The 10,379-nt window shown below is 42.8% G+C and overlaps 1 protein-coding gene and 1 pseudogene across 1 annotated transcript in view; one reads left to right on the plus strand and one right to left on the minus strand.

The window, feature by feature from the left end:
- Rad54l2 (RAD54 like 2) overlaps window positions 1-10,379 on the minus strand; it is a 93,498-nt gene that overhangs the window by 81,955 nt on the left and 1,164 nt on the right. The gene's annotated exons all lie outside the window — the stretch shown is intronic.
- Window positions 10,281-10,379, plus strand: part of LOC116073702 — a 26,049-nt pseudogene continuing 25,950 nt past the window's right edge.

The following is a 10,379-nucleotide window of genomic DNA, read 5'->3' on the forward strand; positions in this document are numbered from 1 at the left end:
TAAGGAACCTGAGCTTTGTCCTGAACAAATTCTAGCAAATAACGCAGCCCTTAGCACCACTTTCCTGCCTATGGCACTGGCAGGCTTAACAACTATGCTGTCAAGCTTGTAAGCATCCTCCATAGCTATAAACACAAAATCTTCCCCTCAACCATTTTGTTTCAGAAGGATCTTAAACAAGCAAGTAGCTTCATATAAATTTTCAATTTAAAAGAAAAAACAAACAAGAACCTCTGGGGGCTGCATGAAGGCAGGGAAATTAAATTACGGAGAAAGCTGCTGTGGGTATCTGAGCACAGGGATGAGACCTTGAACTACAATGGCAACGAGAAAGGCAAAAACAGCATCAGAGACTAAGGAATTAAGGAAGCAAAACTGCAAGACCTCAATGGCCAGTGGAGCCCTTCAACAGCAGTCTTCCTCATCAGTAAGTCCCAGCATCCATGTCCCTGGCATATACCAAAGACCCCATGAATATTTGACAGTTATCTTCCATTGTCTCTCCACAAAACCAGAATGGACGTAATGTTGTCATTCCATAGAAACCGGATTCTAAAAGTTAAAGAGGTTAAGTGACTTGCCCAAATACACACAGATAAGGAACAGTAGAATGTAATTCTGACAGATTGCCAATTCCAAAGAACAAGCTTTTATCTGTGACCCAGGCTTCCAACTTGAACAGCAGGATTGCTAACACTGAAATGACAAAATCAACTAAAATATAGGCTGCGGTCAGAGACTTGGGTGTTCTCACTGTGTTTTGGTAGCTGGAGCCTTAAATGCGGGAGATATTCAGGAGGATATTCAGAGGTGAGCTAACCTGGAAGTGAAGAACAAGAGTCTACACAGAAAGTCATAGAGGGAAGGAGACAATGAGCCCAGAGCAGCTTTCAAGAAAGCCATCAGCAAGGTATGTTCAAAAGGGTCAAATTCTACAACAATGCATGTACATCCAATGGAGGAGTCACTAGAATTGCAGAGAATGGCGGCACTTAGGGTTGGCGTTCCAACAGCTGAAGACTGCCTGTTTCTAAGCGTGTCAGAATCTGGGGCTCACTGAAAACAGATCCCATTTCTACTAATAACTAATGGTATGTTTTGAATGTTTGTGTCCCTCAACCCTCAAGGTTTTTATAGAATTTTATTTCATTATTTATGTGTATGTATAAGTGCCTACATGAGTTTATGTGCATGCAGGTGCCTGAAGAAGCCAGAGGACATCAGATTCTCTGGAATTGGACTTACAGAAGGTTGTGGACCACCTGAACCCAGGTCCTCTGCAAGAGTAGTAAGCATTCTTACCTGCTGAGCCTGCTCTCCAGTCCCAACTCTCATGTTTTTACATTGAATTTTTAATACCTTTAAAATATATCTGGAGATGAGACACTTGGGAAGTAATTCAATCACAAAGGTAGAAGCCTCTCTTAAACAGAAGTGGTACTTTACAAGAAACACCAGGAGGAACTGGGCAAGTCCAGGCCTCAGAAGCTGCTCCACCTGGCCTGAGGCAAGAACAATGGGTCAGCAGCAGTTTCCAGACTTCCCCAGCAAGGGGTCAGCAGCAGTTTCAAGACTCCCCAGCAAAGGTTCTGGAATGTCCCTAGACATAGAGCCAATGATCGAGGTTACCTATCTCTCCCCAAAATTCTAATGTGTTTAGAATGGGGCCTTAGGGCTCACTTGGGTGTCTCCAACTTGGAATGGGAGAACCCAAAATGCTGGACTTCTACAGAATAAAACTCTTTGCTTTTACATACTATTTGAGTCCAGGGTATCATTCTTCAGCAAATCATGGACCCTTATATTTGGGGGCTCTTGTCTGGGATTCGCTGGAGACCCTCTGACCCAAATAGTGGAGTGTTTTTTCCAATCAGTAAGTCTAGGCTCCCGGTTGTCTTTTGTCTTGTCCATATCTGTGTTTCTGTTTCAGATTTAATGTGGAAGCTGAGAGGGATGAGGTGAACTCATTATTTTGTCACCCAGGCAGAAGCAGGAGAACTTGCTAGTTCTCATCTGGACTGTAAACTGGCTGCAGGTCTGTGGGCCTCCAGAGCACAGGGAGGAAGACCATCTGAGAAAGACCATTTGTTTTTGTTTTCCAGGGAATGTTCTTCTGTGCCTGTCTGTGTGTGTTTGTGCTTTCTGTCCTCTAGTAGAAATTTCTCTTTAGAATGGGACAGGCACAAAGCACCCTACTGGGTGCTGAACCATTTTAAGGACTTCTGCCAAGTCTCAGAAGACTCCAGTCTGGTTGTTCCCTACAAACTAACCATCTTTTGCAGGAATAAATGGCCCACCTATAAAGTAGGATGGCCCAAGGAGAGATCTCCATCTCCCCATCGTTTACAGGCTGAAGGTGTAGTTTATGAGGTCTTGGTCCATATATGGACATAGCAATCCCTGGTCGAGAAGTCCCCTATCTGTTATGGACCTCGCCACTCCCGACCCTTCTTTCTCTAGAGGAGGGTCAGCCTTGGCCCTCTTTGCCTTGCTTCCCCTTTGTCCTTGCTCCCCCCTTTCTCTGTCCCCCTCCTTACGCTCCTGCTCCTACACTACTGCTCCTGCCCAGTCAGAGCAGGCAGGGGGAGAAACAGCCCCTGACTTCCCTGAATCTCCTGAGTCCACCTCACACTCCGCCTGTACTTCCCAGAGAGCCAACTCTATTACAGCCTTACCCCTCTGGGCTACAGGACCCTCCAGATGCTCAGGGAGACAATTCATGACATATGTGCCATTTGCCAATAAAGACCTTTACAACTGGAAGTTGCAAAACTCCCTATTTTTAGATCTCACAGGTCTTCTTGATTCGATCATGGTGACTCACCTGCCCACCTGGGATGACTGTTAGCCATGGCTCCAGGTCCTCTTCATGACTGATAGGCTCATGGGGAGCCATCTGGAGATTGCATCTGGGAGCAAATGGGCTGCCCACCCAAGTCCAGGCTGATATCCATGCAGCCTTTCCTCTGACTTGACCTAACGGGGATTTTTTTTTAACACTGCTGAAGGCAAGGAGAGGCCCTGGGTCTACTGCCAGATTCTGATGGGGGGTGCCTCCAAGAGACCACCAGACAGCCCACAAATTTATCTAAGGTGAGCCAGGTGATTCACAGAAAGAATGGGAGTCCCCAAGATATCTAGAAAGACATTTGAAGTCTATAGGACCTACACTCCTTTTGACCCAGAAGCCAGAGAGCACCAGCTGTGAACCTGGCTTTTGTATACCAAGCTGCCCCTGATATCCGTTGGAAGCTTCAACCACTGAATGGCTTTGTGGCCTACCTCTGGCACCCAAAAGCCAGCCTCTGTTTGCCTTTGAATGGCAAGATTTGGAGAGAGGCTTCAAGAGCATCCAGGTGGCCACTGAGGGCAGACGAGGGTGTAAGATCCCTCAGAACTGGAGTTGCAGGCAGTTGTGAGTCATGGGACATGGTTGCTGGGAACTGCCTGCAATTCCAGCTCTGAGGAATCTGACACCCTCTTTTGATCTCAGTAGACACCTGCATTCATGTATACATACATATTAATATGAATTTTTTTCAAATTTATGGCTGAGATTGGTGGTACTGGCTTTTAATCACAGAGCCCTTAGAAAGCAGAAGCGAGTGGATCTCTGTGAGTCTGAGGCCAGCTGACCTACATAAAGAGTTCCAGGCCAGCCAGAGATACACTGTGAGACCCTGTCTCAAAAGAGATAAAATGAATAAATAGAAATAATTTAAAAATTAAAAATAAAAGAACCTACATCTCTTTTTATTTGCTTCTTTGTAAAGAAGTAATGTCTGCTTCTGGATTATTGGGAAAAAATAAAGTAAATGCATAAAATAAATGCATAAAAATTGTTTGGGGGCTGGAGAGATGGCTCAGAAGTTAAGAGCACTGACTGCTCGTCTGAAGGTCCTGAGTTCAAATCCCAGCAACCACACAGTGGCTCACAACCACCCGTAATGAGATCTGATGCCCTCTACTGGGATGTCTGAAGACAGCTACAGTGTACTTACATATAATAAATAAATAAATCTTTTAAAAAAAATTATTGTTTGGATAAGTTTTAGTTTGGGTTCTATCAGGTCATCAAGCTCAGTGGCATGTAACCCTTACCAGCTAAGCCACTCACTAACCCCATAAAAAGTATAACAGATATAGTAGCTTGTGCTTCTTATATTAGCAAGCAGGAGGCTAAGGCCAGAGGATTCCCAGCGTAGTCTTGGCTACAGGATGAAACTGTCTCAAAATGACATACAGCAGACAAAAAGGACATATATGAGCAAGTATTCTCACAATTATCCTAATTATAGTAATTTTTTTCAAGCTTTCTTTTTCTGCAGTCTGGTACCTGCATGAGAACAGTAACTGCATTATTGAAGTATTAACATTCTGCTTTCAGAAATATTTCTATATAATCTGATAAGCCATGAAAATTAAATCACAATAGTTCCTTTTGGGGGAGAGGTTCTTCAAGACAGTTTCTCTGTGTAGCCCTCCCTGGCTGGCCTGAAACTCTCTATGTAGACCAGGCTGGCCTTGAACTCAGATCCACTTGCCTCTGCTGGAATTACAGTCATGCCAGCAAATCACAGTAGTTTGTTTGTTTGTTTGTTTGTTTGTTTGTTTGTTTGTTGAGACAGGGTTTCTCTGTGTAGTGCTGGCTGTCCTGGAACTCACTCTGTAGACCAGGCTGGCCTCAAACTCAGTAATCCGCCTATCTCTGCCTCCCAAGTGCTGGGATTAAAGGCATGCACCACCACTGCCCAGCTAAATCACAGTAATTTAAATGATATGTTATTTTACCACTAAGAGCCAAGAAAGTAGCTTGAAGTGAGACATGCTTTCAATCTCAAAATTGGGAAAGCCTTTAGAAGACAGAGGTAGGCAGATCAAGAGTTCAAGGCCAGCCTGGTTTACATGTCAGGTTTCCCAGCCAGCCAAGGCTACATACAATGAGATCCTGTCTCAAAAAAACAAATACGCACACATACAGACAACACACAACACACACACACACACACACACACACACACACACACACACACACACACACACACGGTGATGGTGATATTCCTTTAATTCCAGTACTTGGGAAGCAGAGAGACAGGAGAATCTCTCTGAGTTCCAGGCCTGCCTGGTCTACAGAACAAGTTTCAGAACAGACAAAGTTACAAAGAGAAATCCTGTCTCAAAAAGAAGGGGGTAGAGCTAGTGAGATGGCTCAGCGGGTAAAAGTACTGACTGCTCTTCAGAAGGTCCTGAGTTCGGATCCCAGCAACTACATGGTAGCTCACAACCACCCGTTATGAGATCTGACGCCCTCTTCTGGTGCGTCTGAAGACAGCTACAGTGAATTATGCCGGAGTGAGCAGGGCCAAAGCGAGCAGCCCAGCAGAGGTCCTGAGTTCAATTCCCAGCAGCCACATACATGATGGCTCACGGCCATCTGTACAGCCACAATGTACTCATACACATAAAAAAATAAATAAATAAATCTTTTTTTAAAAAAAAGGAAGGAGTAAAAAAAGGAAAGAGAAAGATTGTAAGACAGCAAGCATGAGTCAGCTGGTAAAGTTCCTGGGCTAAGCCTGAGGATTTGTGGCTGACTCCTAGAACACATGGTGGATCATGGTAACAGAAAGAAAATCAACCCAAGCCCTTGAGTTGTCCTCTCATATCCATACATGTGCTATGACATGTTTGATTGCACACAGTGGGTAGATAGGTAGACAGAATGTTTTTAATTTGAATAATCAAGAGGATATAGGTATACCATACTTCTGTACCTTCTAGGTACATAAATCAGAACCCAAAGCATCTGGACAAAGAATCTATCAGTTCACTACTGGCCAGAGCAGAGCGGAACAAACAGTTCTAAAGCCACGGAATTCAAATTTCCTAATAAAACTTAGTGAAATAAATTTTTTGAGTAAAGTGGTGATGAATCTATCAAGGCCTCCAAAAAGTCCACTAGAGCTAGCAGAAGTCACAACTTCCTACTATTGAGTTCATTTCCCACTCACAAATAGGTGGCAGCTCGGCAACAGCTGTCTGGACCTGGTGAGACAAACTGAAGTCACTTTCTACACCTGAGGGAGAAATGCCTACAGTAATACACAGCCCTGGAAGATCTAGACAGCATCAAGGAGGAACCGCCACATTTGCTACCACAAACATGTAAGGTCCAAAAAGAGCAAGTAGCAGTCCCCAGCCTCAAACCCATGAACACAGTCAGGTTTGGTAGCATATGCCAGGATTCCCAGCACTTGGAAGACTGAGGCAGGAGCACTGCAAGCTCAAATCCAGCTTGCACTACACAGCAGGACCATGCATTAAAGGAAAAGATATGGAATAAACACTGTTTTCACAGCAATAAGGCGATGCCTTCAGTAACCTAGAACATGCAAGCAGAGGCTTTGCTTCAGTGTCAGGATAGGTCACATGTGACCGCGGTCAGGACCTTCATCACCACTAGTACACCAAGTGACTTCAGATCACTCATAAGCACAGGTCATTTAAGTGCTCACTCAACAGACTTTGCCAAGCAGCTTCTCTGTGCCAGTAATGGTAAGGTCCTGGAGTATAAAGATTAAAACAAACAAAACAAAAAGCTGGGTGTTGTGATACTCATGTAATCCCAGCACTGAAAGACTGAGGGAAGAGAATCTACAAGTTCCCTACAAGCTGACCTTCACGTGTGGGCACACACATAAGCACACACACAGTAAATACATACATACATACATACATACATACATACATACATACATACAAACATACATGCATTCATATACGCATAAATAAACATTTTTAAAGGGAATAAATTAAAAATCTTATACTTGGGCTAGAGAGATCAGTGGTTAAGACCACCTGCTACTCCTGTAGAGGACTCAGGTTTGATTCCCAGCACTGACACCAGGTGGCTCACAATCACCTATAACTCCACTTCCAGTGGATCTGATACCCTCTTCTGGCCTCTGAGGGCACCAGGTATAAATGCAGTACACACACATATATACAAATATACACACATATACATAACATTTTAAAACATATTAAATCTCTTTTTTAAATCCTATCTCTGTGTAGTGTGAAATAGATGGCAGCTCAGCAGCAGTTGTCTAGACCTGGTGGGACAAACTGAATAGTCACTTTTTACACATGAGGTTTAACTGCGTAGTTATGGAAAACATGCAAAAATACCAAAACCAAACAGTTTGGTGTGATTGCTAGAAATACCCCAAAGCAATGCATACAGAAAGGATGGTCATCCAAGGAAAGCTTTTACTAGGAAGAGATGTACGGGAAAAAAAAATAACAAATCAAAAAAAAAAACAAGGCTGGAGATAAAGCTCAGTGGGTAGAACACTTGTCCTCCACACAGAGAGCCTGAGCTCAACCCCTCGGGAAGGTGGGGGTATATGCAGGGAGAGGAGATGTCTGAATGCTTGACTCAAGCCTTAAAGTTGGCCACACACTTTAAAAAATAAATAAATAAATAAATAAATAAAAAGCATATTGTGGTATTCAGAGTTCACAAAAACATAAAACATTCCAGCCTTTGTACAATATTAGACCAATGGTATAAATAGCTTAGTAATCACTAAATTCAAATTCCCCAATAAAGTCTGGTCAAATAATCTTATTTTCTGAAGATAGTAACAATGAGTTCAGTTAGGCCTCTGAAAAGTCCGTCAGTCAGTCTCGAAACCACTTATGACTTTATTATAACTTGGCCTCAAGCGTCAGGGTAATTACAGTGGAAGAGAAACTAAAAGATATGAGAGGCCAAGTCAAAAGATCTTTATAAAATATGTTGAATCAGACATGCCAGATGATCGCAGGATTTCCAAGCTAGTAAAACATTTACTCTTAACTGGAATTGAAGACCACTCTCAAATAAAAGGATGATTCCACTAAGGTGAAGGATTTGGCGGTCACTTATTTCAAATCACTCTGGTCATTCCTTAATTTTCCCCCTGAATTTTAACGGAATTTTGAAAACTGAATCAGGAAAATTGAGCTGGGCAATGGTGTCTCCCACCTTTAGTCCCAGCACTTGGGAAGCAGAGGCAGGCAGATCTCTGAATTCCAGGAATAGTCAGGGCTACACAAAGAATCCATCCCAAAAGACAGACAAACAAACAAATCTGAATAATTCTCTAGCAAAGCCTGTAACCTTTGGTCCCTCAAAAGCATGTCTAAAGGCTAGGGAGATGGCTCAGTGGTTAAGAGAACCTAGGTCAGATTTCCAACACCAGATCAGGTAGCTCACACACACACACACCAACTAAAAAATTAAACAAAACAAAAGTACAAACTATGTCTGAACAGAGTGCTAAATTTTAAGTTTAGCATGCCAAGTAGTTTCCTTCTGGCTTCTCCACAGAAAATGCCAGGGGGAAAAACTAGAAGCAACAATAATGACCTTGAGCTCTATGTGCTCCTACTTGCCAGTACTAGAAAGACAATCTCACCAATTCCTCCCAGCTGAGCACCAGCAGATCACACCTCACAGCTTCTGAGTCCCTCATTGCTACACAACACCTAGCTACATTTTACTACCATTACTTAGAATAGCAGCTCCTGAGTCCAGGTGCAGTGGCTGGCACCTACAATTGAGCATTCAAGAAGCTGAAGTAGTGAAAGGCTGCAAGTTCAAAGCTAGTGTAGGCATAAGGTAACAGATCGCCAGTTTATGCATAAACAAACGACTTGCAGAGTGTGAACTTGTAACCATAACACTGGGAGGCTGAGAAGGAGGAGGAGTTCAAGGCCAGGCTGGAGTCTGGACAACATATTGATTTCTACAACACAAGCTACAGTTTGAGATCCTGTCTCAAAAAAACAAACCAGAGCTACACGCTGCGCACATGCACACACGCCTCTTAAGTCCAGCACTTGAAGACAGAGACAGGCAGATTTCTGTGAATTTGAGGTCACCTCAAATACACAGCAAATCACAAGCCTGTCTCAAAAAGGGGCTTTAAAAAGAACTACAGACTGGATGGATGGTTCAGCAGAGTACTACTCTTGAGGGGGACCTGCACTCACTTCACAATTCACAACTGCCTGTAACTCTAGCTCCTGGAATACCAACACCTCTCTAGCTTATGCACATACCCTCACATACATATATGTCCATACCCACATATGTGCAAATTTAAAATAATGATGGTAATAAAATCTTTTTTTTTTTTTTTTGAGACAGGGTTTCTCTATGTAACAAACAGCCCTGGCTATTCTGGAACTCACTTTGTAGACCAGACTGGCCTAAAATTCACAGATCCACCTGCCTCTGCTCCAGAGTGATAGACAAAAGGCATGTACCACCATGGCCTGGCAATTAATAATTTAAGAAATTATTCTTAAATTTAAGAGAAAAAAAATCCCTAGAATTAGAACTATCAGTACAGGGCTGGAGAGATGGCTCAGCCGTTAAGAGCACTGACTGCTCTTCCAGAAGTCTTGAGTTCAATTCCCAGCAACCATATGGTGACTCACAACCATCTGTAATGGGATCCGATGCCCTCTTCTGGTGTGTCTGCAAACAGCTACAGTGTACTCAGATAAATAAAATAAATAAATCTTTTAAAAAAAAAAAGAACTATCAGTAAGCACACAAAGAACTACTTGACTTCTCACTTGACAATACTAGCGTACAACTAAGTAACACATCCTACACACTCGAGATGAATTCAGACCGTGCACTGAGCCTGTTATGGATTTGTTCATATAGCTTTCCCTTTAAATATATATATGACCAACTTCTGCCTGGAAAGTGCATGCAAAACTCTGGTGCACAGCTATAAGATTCCAAGCTGGAATTTACATACTGCCTCTAGACCAAAAGCACTGAACACAGATAATATTTGTAGTGAATACCCTGTGAGAGCAAGGATGCTGAAATCATAGCAAAGATTCAGCAGACTCAATGTCATCACTTCATGGCAGTAAGAGATGATGAAACTTCATGAATTTAGGGGTCTAAAGAGCTTTGAGCAGCAGAAATCATAGATTTTTCACATCCTCTTCTATAGTTACATATATTAAAATTAAAAAAAAAAAACAAGTCAGTGAAGCCTTTTACATTAGTTCGGGCTTAGAAGAATTGTACTGAAAGCTCCAAGAATTACAACATACTATGGGGTCTAAGTTTGTGGATCATTACAAACAATAGCCACAGTGCTAAAAACAAAAGTATGAGTCACAATTCAAAAAAGAGGGAAAGGGGGAAAAATTAACAGAGAAAAGCTTTAGAGTCAAATACCACTACGAAACTCCTTATTGAAATGGCTGCGGGCGACAGCCACCACACTGACTTTGGAGTAAGACGGAAAGGTCCGCACTGTCCTCTCCTCTGGAACAAATTCATTAAGCCCCCCCCCCCC

Source organism: Mastomys coucha, unplaced genomic scaffold, assembly GCF_008632895.1.
Source record: "Mastomys coucha isolate ucsf_1 unplaced genomic scaffold, UCSF_Mcou_1 pScaffold23, whole genome shotgun sequence".
In the NCBI taxonomy this organism is placed as follows: Eukaryota; Metazoa; Chordata; class Mammalia; order Rodentia; family Muridae; genus Mastomys; species Mastomys coucha.